The 12596-nt window shown below is 42.0% G+C and overlaps 1 pseudogene; it reads right to left on the minus strand.

Moving 5' to 3' along the window:
- Nucleotides 1–2148: 2148 nt before the first annotated feature.
- LOC143419859 (protein NLRC3-like) lies at nucleotides 2149–10249 on the minus strand (annotated as a pseudogene).
- Nucleotides 10250–12596: the final 2347 nt, after the last annotated feature.

Consider the following 12596-nt stretch of genomic DNA (forward strand, 5'->3'; position numbering starts at 1 on the left):
TTGTATTGTATTTATTTAAATTTTTACTTTTTAATTATTTTATTTGCATTTTTTAATCACTAGGGTTTGAGAGTAACGAAATTTCTATTCTCTGTATGTCCTGTACATGTGGCAGAATTGACAAATAAAGTTGACTTGACTTGACTTGACGGTGCATCAGAGAAACTCAGGAGGGTTTTCTCCAAGCACGACATCCTGGATTATTTCAGACCCAGCAACACACTCAGACAAAAACTGGTTCACCCGAAAGACAAAACTCCAAAACACAAACTTAACAATGTGGTGTATGCTCTACAGTGTAGCGAGGAATTCCCAGACCTCTACATCGGAGAGACCAAACAGCCACTTCACAAGCGCATGGCACAACATAGAAGAGCCACCTCCACAGGACAAGACTCAGCAGTCCATCTGCATCTAAAGGACAAAGGTCACTCTTTCGAGGATGCCAATGTTCACATTTTGGACAGAGAGGATAGATGGTTTGAAAGAGGAGTGAAAGAAGCCATCTATGTCCACTGTGAGCGACCATCTTTGAACAGAAGTGGTGGTTTACGACACCAGCTGTCTGCCATCTATAATCCAGTTTTGAGATCCTTCCCAGACGCCTTAACGCCCACTCACATCCTGGGCCATCTGACCTCAGGATCACCCTATCACATGATAGGGTGGGGCCAGGTTTCACAATGAGCTCACCCAAAACCCTGGCTTATTGTGACCCACACCCGTTTTCACACCGTGGTTCATGTTATTAGGTAGAGGATCACCAGGGGGTCCTTTGTCCCTCTTTGGGGGGAAATTCCCACAGGGTTTAAATCTGGGTGGGACTCTCCACCATTTGACCTAAGAACTGAAGAAGCTTCTTGGATGAGAGGTGAAACGTCTTCAACCAACTTAAAGAAGTCCAGACATTTTTCTTTCCAATGTCACCAGTGTTTTTCCATGTTCTATGTAGCCCAGAGTTTTTGCTGCATTGTTAATAATGTCTAAAAAATGCTTCCTAGTTTGTCTTTGAACAGTCAGCGTCCATCCATAGCCTTAAAAATAATTGTCCCCTGTGAAGACACAAACTACACCTTTCTTGGCTGCTACCTCAAAGCACATTGTGCGCTGTCGAGGCTGTGTGCTGCACAACAACATTCAATATTTAGTATTTACTGTTATTTACTGTTAGCTAGATTAATGCAATGGTGCTGTGTTTATTATGTTGCCCTCATTTTTTGCTTGTTTTTTCTTTTTCTTTTTCTTTTTCTTGTTTTTTTCTCTCAACTGGTGATCTGGAAGATTTTTTTTCTTTCTAAGTGCCCTTTCTCACTGTCTCACTTGCCCTCTGTTATTCTGTTTCTTCATCTTTCTTTCTCCCTTTCCTATCCCCCAACCATGTCTGTCCCATCTGTAACAACTGAAAATAAAATTAAATAAATAATAACAACAAAGGTAGATCAAATGGATCAAATGGCAAGGCCGTGATGATCCACTTGGCAAAGTAAATCCGTTGGGTATCTTTGTTGGCCTTCAGACAACAACTCTGACGGCTAAATAACCAAATGGGACAGGCAAAAAAATAAAATAAAATAAAAAGTAAAAATAAATAAATGTCACCCATTCATATTGATCACACACACACACACACACACACACACACACACACACACACACACACACACACACACACACACACACACACACACACACACACACACACGTGTCGTTAATATTAGTATAACAGTCAACTATAACATGCAATATACATATTCAGAGAATAAAATATACTGAATCAGAAAAAACAAATACAAAGGAGCTGGTATTTCTTCTGTGGGAATTCCTTGCAAGGATTGTGACACAGGAGTAAAACTGCATGAGGAGCTAAAAACGCTCTTAGACACGTTCTTTCATTCATAAATACATTAAATACAACTGCTGGTCAGCTACAAAAATGCTACCTGTGAATTTCTCAGTGATATCTCAAACTTGTTCAGCATGTTGTTGTAGACTTAAAAAAGAGTTAATAATAAATCACGGTAGTCAAAAATGTACAGAAGTAAATGTAGCAGTAAAAAATATAAATACATCTCAGAGGACCCTCATCCTGTCTTAAAGCCTCAAAGATCCTGCATCACACACTTTGGGAATCAATCTTCTAGGGAACATTCATTCTTCATTTTTAAACAGAACAATCTGGGATGATAACAATGTACCATCAGGCTCAAACTCAAGTACACGTCCAAGTCCAAATGCAGCATAGACTGGCTCAGTGAACGTGGTCTGGTACGTGTAGAGATGTATCTGTTTTCGTGAAGACACTATGCAAGGGAGACAATAGAAGGACACAGTGCCAGCAGGCCAGTCCAGATATACTGCTACTCAGTTAGAGTCAGCAGGTGGGGCTGTTTTTATGTCTGTTGGTATGCTATTGTGCCAGGCAGTGAAACCTTGAGCTGAGCAGAAAAGACTCCAGGACTGGTTGTAATTGGTTCCATCCAATACAGCAGCCATCAATGTATGCTTTCCTCCTGATTCCTTTGTATGTCACTCCTATTGTAACCGTTCCTGTCCACCGTACCTCCCAGTAAAAGCACCCAGTCAAACCATCGCTGCAAAGCACCTGTTTCCAGCTATCCAATCTCTCTGGATGATCAGGCTGCTCCTCTTTCACCAACACGGCTTTTCTGTTGTCTGTAGACAGTTTGAGGTTTCCTTCTGCTGTGTTTGGGTCCAGTACTAATAGTACAGGGTGGACCATTTATATGGATACACCGTAATAACATGGGAATGGTTGGTGATATTAAAGTCCTGTTTGTGGCACATTAGTATATGTGAGGGGGCAAACTCCTCAAGATGGGTGGTGACCATGGTGGGCATTTAGAAGTCGGCCATCTAGGATAGAACTTTTGTTTTTTCAATAGGAAGAGGGCTCAGTGACACATCAAACTTATTGGTAATGTCACAAGAAAAACAATGGTGTGCTCGGTTTCAACGTAACTTTATTCTTTCATGAGTTATTTACAAGTTTCTCTTTGTTCACAGTCATTGACATGTTGAAGAGGTTAACACGTGAGGAGCGGATCGAAATTGTGTTGATATCTGGTGAACGCAGTAACCGGGTCATTGCAGCAGATTTCAATGCAAGACACCCTACGAGACCACCCATCTCCCATGCTACAGTTAGCAAACTGCTTGCTAATTTTCGTGAAACTGGTTCAGTGTTGGATTTGCCAAAATGTGGACGCAAGAAAACTCACTAATGAAGAAACATCAGTGGCTGTCCTAGCTTCATTCAGCAAGAGCCCACAGCGTGGCCATGTCACTGGAGAGTGGCATTAGTCGAACATCCCTTCGGCGGATGTTAGCTACTCACAAATGGCACCCTTACAAACTCCAGCTACTGCAGGATCTCGACGAGGATGACCCAGATCAGCGCACAGAATTTGCAGAATGGGCAAAGCAAAAATTGGAACAGGACCCTCAGTTCACACAGAAGATTTTGTTCAGTGATGAGGAAAAGTTTTATGTGAATGGTGAAGTTAACCAACAAAACCACCGCTATTGGTCTGACACTAACCCACATTGGATGGATCCCTCCAAGACCGTTGGAACAACAAAAGTGATGGTTTGGTGTGGTATATGGGGTACAACGATAGTGGGTCCATTCTTCATCAATGGAAACCTCAAGGCCACTGGATATTTGAAATTGTTACATGATGATGTGTTTCCCTCTTTTTGCACTGAAGCTGGCACGTTCCCTCAGTTTTTCCAGCAAGATGGTGCACCACCACATTATGGGTGCCAGGTCCGAGCATTCGTAGATGAACAGTTTCCTGGAAAGTGGATTGGTCGTTGTAGGCCAGTTGAATGGCTCCCAAGGTCTCCCGATCTGACCCCCTTAGACTTTTATCTTTGGGGTCATCTGAAGGCAATTGTCTATAGTGTGAAGATACGAGATGTGCAGCACCTGAAACTACGGATACTGGATGCCTGTGCTGGCATTTTTCCTGCGGTGTTGCTATCAGTGTGTGAAGAGTGGGACAAGAGGGATGCATTGACAATCCAACACAAAATGGGCAGCACATTGAACACATTTTATAAGTGGTCAGAAAGTTGTAAATAACTCATGAAAGAATAAAGTTACGCTGAAACCAAGCACACCATTGTTTTTCTTGTGACATTACCAATAAGTTTGATGTGTCACATGGCCCTCTTCCTATTGAAAAAACAAAAGTTCTATCCAAGATGGCCAACTTCTAAATGCCCACCATGGTCACCACCCATCTTGAGGAGTTTGCCCCCTCACATATACTAATGTGCCACAAACAGGACTTTAATATCACCAACCATTCCCATGTTATTACGGTGTATCCATAAAATTGGCCCAACCTGTACTTTGGCTTTTGTAGACATTAAACAAATAAGATATGACATATTAATGATTGAGTTTTGAGAGGTTATGGTTTATGTTACCCTCAGTTGGATCCAAACTACGGGTTCACCATTCTTCCAGTCTTTATGCTAAGCATAGCTAATTATTTCATCACATTTCAAAGAATATTTTATATCTAGTGCTGTCAGCGCTAATCTTGTTAAAATGACGTTAACACCATAACCGCATTAACGCGGCAAATCTCCGTTAGCAAGTTGTCGCGGATCGCCCCGTGCGTGGGGCTGGACGGCTCTAATGCATTGTCTGTGAAGGTTCTCAGTCATCCAGGTCTAATGCATTAACAAGCTAAATGAGCTAACGTATTGATGCCATGCAGCCCCACGCACGGGGCGATCCACGTTAACTCATTAACGGAGATTTGCTGCGTTAATGCGGTTATGGTGTTAACGTCATTTTAATGACATTAACGCTGACAGCACTAATTATATCATATTATAATGTTGATAATTTGAATTGATTGTTTTCCAAGATCCTTTTAATAGTGGTTTGGCTTACATCTTAGGGGTGATGGGGCCATTCTGCATTTTCCACAGTGACCAGTCCTGTTGATGTGGTAGAGAAAGACAAGTGAACACAAACTCAGGCTCAGTAAACGAAGGCTATGACGTATGTGTACTGATTTTAAAAACATCATACTTGAGAGTTTCCAGTTTGCACTTTGGCTCCTGCTGTAAAGCAGACAGTAGTTGAAGTCCCAAGTCTCCTGGATGATTAAAACTCATATCCAGCTCCCTCAGATTAGAGCAGTTGGAGTTCAGAGCTGAAGCCAGGACACAACAGCCTGTCTCTGTGATCAGCCTGATAACCTGTGAACATACACAAAATGTTTTCTCTGCTAGATGTAGCATGATATAGCATAAATGATTTGCCTGCCAGTTGTCCAAAAGCTATCTACCAGCTTTATGCAGATGATGCAGTTATATATGTACCAGCTAAGTCACCTGGTGAAGCAGCAGATACTTTAACGACACATCTGAATGATGTCCAACAATGGCTGGAACATAATCATCTTGTATTGAATTAAAAAAAACAAAACAGTTTCTATGTGTTTTTCTATTAGAAAACAAAGTTCACCTGATGATTTTAAAATCAAGTTAAGCAACGAAGAAATAAAGGAGGTTAAAGATTTTAAGTTTTTAGGAATAATTTTAGATTCACTCTTAAATTTGATACACATGTAAAGAAGATTTCAACGACGGTCAAGGTTAATCTGAATTGTTTTAAGTTAATTCGGCATTATATACCTACTTCAGCAGCTCAGTTATTCATGCATTCCATGATATTCTCTCATTTTTCATATTGTCTGACAGTTTGGACTCAAGCAGCACCATCTACAGTTCAGCCTGTGGTATCCTTATATAACCAATCTTTAAAAATAATGGATAAAAAATCTATTCGGTGGCATCATTGTCACATTTTAAAGAAATATATAATCTACTTAGTTTTATGAGTTTTAATCATTTGTGTTTTCTTAAATTAGTTTTTAAATGTATAAATAGGATGGCCCCAGAGTGTCTTAATAGATACATCCAAAGACAAGATAGTAATCGTATTACTAGGAGCATGGTGAACGGCAACTGCAAGATATCATATCGAGATCTTAATTTGGTCAGTCAGCATTTTCCATAAAGGCCTGCCATCTGTGGAACACACTTCCAACCGAAATCAAATTGATTACAGACATCAGATTCTTTACATTGAAGGTCAAAGTGTGATTAAAGGGAAATCAGAGCTGTAGTCATTTTAATTAATGATTTTTTATTTTTTAAATTTATTGTCTATTAATTGTAGTTGTATTTATGATGTATTTTGGTTTCATGCAAATGTATGTTTTATTGTAAAATGTATGCGCTGACCACTGAGAAAAAGTGAGTTTGTTTTCAAAGAAGCTTCCTGATCTCAGAAGCTGTTGGATTTCCTCCACTAAAGAATTGTCATTGAGTTCATTTAGGCAGTGAAACAGATTAATGCTTCTCTCTGGAGAAGGACAGTGTCTGATCTTCTGCTTGATGTACTGCACTAGCTTTTCTCTGACCTTTGGTTTACTTTTTGTCTTTTTCAGCAGGCCTTGTAGGAAAGTCTGATTAGTATCCAGTGAAAGACCCAGCAGGAAGCGAACAAACAAGTCTAGGTGCCCCTTTGGACTCTGTAAAGCCTGGTCCACTGCGTCCTGGTAGAGTTTCTTACATGCATGCTCATGTTTTACTGACAATCGACGTCTTCTCAGTAGATTGACACCAGTGTTGACAAATGTTAGAAGGACATGAAGTGCAGCCAGAAACTCTTGAATGCTCAGATGGACAAAGGAAAACACTCTCTCCTGGCTCAACCCATGCTTCGTATTGAAGACCTCTATGAACAGTCCTGAGCAGAGTGATCCAGTTTTGATGTCAATGCCATACTCTTTTAGTTCTGTTTCAGAAAATATCTGGTTTTCTTTCTGCAGCTCCTCAAAAGCAAGGTTTCCCAAAGCCAGAAAGATCTTCTTGGCTTCTGTGTTCCATACTGAATCTGTCTCAGCCTTTCTATGATACTTTGCATTATCTTGCTTTATCCGAGTTAACAGGAAGTGGATGTACATCTCAGTCAGGGTTGCAGGAAGTTCTGTCTTCTCTTTGAACTGGAGTGCATCCTCGAGAACTGTAGAGGTGATCCAACAGAAGACCGGAATGTGGCACATGATGTGGAGGCGTCGTGATGTCCCAATGTGTGAGATCATTGCATTTGCCTGCTCTTCATCCCTGAATCTCCTCCTGAAGTACTTCTCCTTCTGTGAGTCCATGAAGCCTCTGACCTCTTTCACCATGTCAACACACTCATGAGGGATCAGAGTGGCTGCTGCAGGTCGTGTTGTTATCCAGAGGCGAGCAGAGGGAAGCAGGTTCCCCCTGATAAGGTTGGTCAGCAGTACATCCAGTGAGGTGGACTCTGTAACATCAGTCACAATGCTGTTGTTGTGGAAGTCCAGAGGAAGTCGACACTCATCCAGACCATCCAGGAGAAACACAACCTGAAACTCTTCAAAGTGGCAGATTCCTGCTTTTTCTTCCCTCTCTCAGCAGCAAGACATCTCCCCCCCTCCCCTCCTCCCAAACATCTCCCAGTGTCACAGTGGATCAGGTCAGGAGACAACTGAGGAAGCTTCGCCCCAGAAAGGCAGCAGGCCCAGACAAGGTGTGTCCTAGGATGCTAAAGGCATGTGCTGCTGAACTTGGGGAGCCGCTACAACGAGTCTTCAATCTCAGTCTGCGACTGGGGAGAGTGCCCGCCCTATAGAAGACATCCTGCATCGTCCCGGCCCCCAAAAGGAACCGGCCCAATGAGCTGAATGACTTCCGACCGGTGGCACTGACGTCACATCTTATGAAGACTCTAGAGCGGCTCTTCCTCAACCTCCTCCGACCACAGGTACAACATGCCCAGGACCCACTACAGTTTGCATACAAGGCGGGTGTTGGAGTGGAGGATGCCATCCTGTACCTCCTACACAGAGCCCACTCACACCTGGATGGGGGAAAAGGCACGGTCAGGATCCTGTTTCTTGACTTTTCCAGTGCCTTTAATACCATCCGGCCCTGTATGCTTCAGGAAAAACTGAACAGGATGGAGGTGGACCCCTGCCTGGTGGCTTGGATCTCCGACTACCTCACCGACAGACCACAGTACGTCAGGCTGAAGGACATCACGTCTGACACTGTGGTGAGCAGCACAGGAGCACCACAGGGAACTGTGCTGTCCCCTCTTCTCTTCACCCTGTACACCTCTGACTTCTGCTACAACTCTGAATTATGCCATATTCAGAAGTTTGCAGATGACACGGCCATCATGGGGTGTATCTGGGATGATCAGGAAGAGGAGTACAGAAGTCTGGTGAGGAACTTTGTCGCATGGAGTCACACAAACCACCTGCAACTCAACACCTCAAAGACTAAGGAACTGGTTGTGGACTTCGGGAGGTCCAGAGAAGGTCCACTGCCGGTTCAGATAGAGGGTGAGGAGGTGGAGGTGGTCAACAAGTACAAGTACCTCGGGCTGTGGGTGGACAATAAACTGGACTGGTCATGCAACACAGAGCACCTGTATAAAAAAGCCCAAAGCCGACTGTACTTCCTCAGGAGGCTGAGGTCTTTTAACATCTGCAGGAAGCTCCTGAGGATGTTTTACCAGTCAGTGGTTGCTGGAGTACTTTTCTATGCTGTGGTGTGCTGGGGGAGCAGCACAGCAAAGAGGGACTCATCCAGGCTGGAGAAACTGATCAGGAAGGCTAGCTCTGTGGTCGGCATGAAGCTGGACACTCTGGTGACAGTGGCAGAGAAAAGGACATTAAAGAAACTGATGGACATTATGAACAATGCTGGGCATCCTCTGCACACGGCCATTAACAACCAGAAGAGTCTGTTCAGTGACAGGTTGCTTCTCCCCAAGACAAGAACTAACAGACTTTAAAACTCCTTTGTCCCACACGCCATCAGACTGTTTAACTCCTCCCTGGAGGGGAGAGGGAGGGGAAACAGGAAACAGGAGGACAAAGGAGGGGGGAACAACTAAGCTGTAGTGCCTCTTCACCTCACTGTACAATACCTTGTGCAATACTTTTTGTAAATAGTCAACAGTGCAATAGACCTCAATACTTGAAATGTGCAATTCACTTGTATTTTTATTTTTATTCCTATTTATTCTATTTATCCCCTTCGTATATTTTATTTATATTTGTCTCTGTATTTATATATGTGTGTGTATGTGTGTGTGTGTGTATATATATATATATAATATTCTGTAACTTCTGTCGGTGCTGTGCTTTTTTGGAAATCGAATTTCCCAGAGGAACCCACCCGAGGGATTAATAAAGTTCTATCTTATCTTATCTTATCTTCTTTGGTGTCAGTAAACATATAATGGATAAGTTCCATCAAGCTGCACTGTTTTGTTTTCAGCAAATTGAGCTCTCGGAAAGTGAATTGGAAGATAAACTGTATATTGTTGTTGGCTTTGTTTTTAGCCCAGTCCAAAATGTATTTTTGTGTCAAGACTGTTTTTCCAATTCCACCCACTCCCTTTGTCACCACAGTTCTGACTGGTTCATGTCTTCCAGATAAAGGTTTAAAAATATTCCCAAAAAAGATATCAGCTGAACCTCCAGGTTTCAAGGAGGCAGGTTGTATCTGTCTGTCCTCATGATGATCATCATCTCTGTTCTCACCCTCTAAGATGTGGAGCTCTGTGTAGATCTGATTCAGACGAGTGGGGTTCTCTGCTCGGGCACCCCCCTCAAACAAGCACTGAAACTTTTTCCTCAGGTTACACTTTAATTTATGTTGGCAAATGGCAGCAGAAGTTTCTGAGGAAACATCAGGTGATATAGGTCCATTTACAGTGAATCAAATATGCTAAGTGCAATATGGTTTTTAAGAAACCTTTAAGAAACCTAATCCATTATTGAGATCTTCACATTATCCATTACTGAGGTTAACAGAGTTATTGTTTCACAATAATTTTACATTATAATAACAATTTTACCTCTTTGGCAGTTTGACAGTTTCCACAGATGTAAAAAATGAAGAAAATATAGAAAAGCTTCTCACTCCTCTGCAGAGAATCAGCCAGCTGATCCTGCTTCTTTCTTCTCAGGAAGCTCAGTGTGAGTCTCAGAAATGTGTCACCATCGCTGATCTCATCTTTTTTATCAGCCGTTGATTCATAATCTTCTCTCATAATCTTCTTTTTTTGTGTGCCTTCTGGACATTTTTGACTCAGAAATTTCTTGAATTTTTGTAGCTCATTTTTCATAAAAGTAACAATTTCCTCCTCAAGCATCTACAAAATGCAGAGTAACATTTTTCATTTTAAAGAGTGTTTTTTAGAGGCAATCACAAAGTTGCAGTATACAGTGTATTTCTTGGGAACATCTCATGATCATGATGTGACCAACACCATTACAGGCTACTCAAAATACACAAAATTAGTTCGGGATACCTGGCTGCTGTCTTAATGTTGCATAATCCCACCAAATCCCAATTCTTCCATGAGCATGAGATCAATAGTCAAAGTTGTCTTGATGCATGCTCAATCATCCAGGAAAGTAAATCTCCAAAAGTTGATTCTGTTCATCTGGATGTAGCGTTTTGTGGGAGAAACATTTCGTCACTCATCCAAGTGACTTCTTCAGTCTCAGCTGATTGCAGGTTTCCCCAATCTTATAAACAGTACATTTGCATAAATGTCTCGGTGTCTGGTGTTTCCAGGCCAGCCGAGTTGGGAGCAGGCCAGAGTTGGGAGGTCGCCTTGTAATGGGAAGGTTGCCGGTTCAAGCCCTGGCTCCGACAGTCTCGGCCGTTGTGTCCTTGGGCAAGACGCTTCACCCTTGCCTACTGGTGGTCAGAGGGGCCCGGTGGCGCCAGTGTCCGGCAGCCTCGCCTCTCTCAGTGCGCTCCAGGGTGGCTGTGGCTACAATGTAGCTTGCCATCACCAGTGTGTGAATGTGTGACTGGATGTGTAAAGTGCTTTGGGGTCCTTAGGGACTAGTAAAGCGCTATACAAATACAGGCCATTTAACCATATTTTTTTTTAACATCACCAACTGCTTTTATCTCCTAAATAGCCTTGTTGTACTCGATCATGTGTTTTTGCCTTAAGCAGTGAAACAGGTTTATTGTTTTCACATTCAGCAGGTGCAGGTTTCTTGCAGATTTTGAAAAGTGTTGCACTTTGGAGGCTGTTGAAGTGGATCTCTTTTCAGGTCTAATTTGTTGTTGCTGACAGACACTGAGAAAAACCAAAGTCTGTCTACAAGCAACCCAGACATGGTTCGGTAAGTCTCAGCGTTGTGCACACTATGGAATGCATGGCACTGCTATAGCAATGACATGACATAAATACATTTTTATATCACATAAAAAATATTTTTATTCTGGACAACATGTACACATGTACACATGACACAACCGTAGTTTGAACTGTGCTCTCAGTAAACAGTATGTTCATGTATGTTCATGAAAGGACCTGGATGACTAAGAACCTTCACAGACAAACTGTGTCACACAACCAACACTGACACTGAGTTTACAACTTATTGTTTCTGACTTTTTAAAGTTTTTTTTTTTTTAATTTACTGCACAACTTTTTTCTATGAACGACTGGCTTTAACAGTTTGTCTTAATGGATACAGTGACTGGAAAGGCATTCATCACACTTAATCCACTGTTTCACTCAAAGTAACACAAAGGCAAAACTTCTGTTATAAGTGTCACATTTTCTTTCTTTTAAGAATAAATACATAGTTCAAAGTCTCATCAACTTTGAACTTTCCTTCTCCTGACCTCAACTTGGGTAATTTAAACTAAAGTAGAAAAGCAAGAGGGATAAAATGTCTCTGTGATTTTATATTTTATATTCTATCGTTATCATATTTAATATCATGTAGAAAACTGATTACTGAGATAAAAAGCAAGCTGACATCATTATGACGTTATTTTTTTAGAGAATTATTACAAAACTAAAACTTTTAAATACCAAACTTTAAATTGTCATTAAACACACACATATATCTAAAATGTGAAAATATCTCAGTCTTAGGTTAGTGAAGTCAGTGTTGTGCCTTGTAAGTGTTTTGTAACAAACAAAGGAGCTTGCAAAGAAAAGCGTCTGGACTTCTATAAGTTACTTGAAGACGTTTCACCTCTCATCCGAGAAGCTTCTTCAGTTCTAAGGTCAAATGGTGGAGAGTCCCAGATATAAACCTAGTGGGAGTATCCCCCCACAGAGGGACAAAAGGACCCCCTGATGATCCTCTAATCGCCTGAGCCAAGGTGTGAAACTGGGTGTGGGTCCCAATCAGCCAGAGTTTCGGGTGTGTTCATTGTGAAACCTGGCCCCACCTTATCATGCGAATTCCTGAGGTCAGATGGCCCAGGATGTGAGTGGGCGTTAAGGCGTCTGGGAAGGGATCTCAAAACTGGATTATAGATGGCAGAGAGTTGGTGTCGTAAACCCCCGCCTCTGTTCAAAGATGGTCGCTCACAGTGGACATAGATGGCTTCTTTCACTCCTCTTTCAAACCATCTGTCCTCTCTGTCCAAAATGTGAACATTGGCATCCTCGAAAGAGTGTCCTTTATCCTTAAGATGCAGATGAACTGCTGAGTCTTGTCCTGTGGAGGTGGCTC

The sequence above is a fragment of the Maylandia zebra genome, linkage group LG1, assembly GCF_041146795.1.
Source record: "Maylandia zebra isolate NMK-2024a linkage group LG1, Mzebra_GT3a, whole genome shotgun sequence".
Classification (NCBI taxonomy): domain Eukaryota; kingdom Metazoa; phylum Chordata; class Actinopteri; order Cichliformes; family Cichlidae; genus Maylandia; species Maylandia zebra.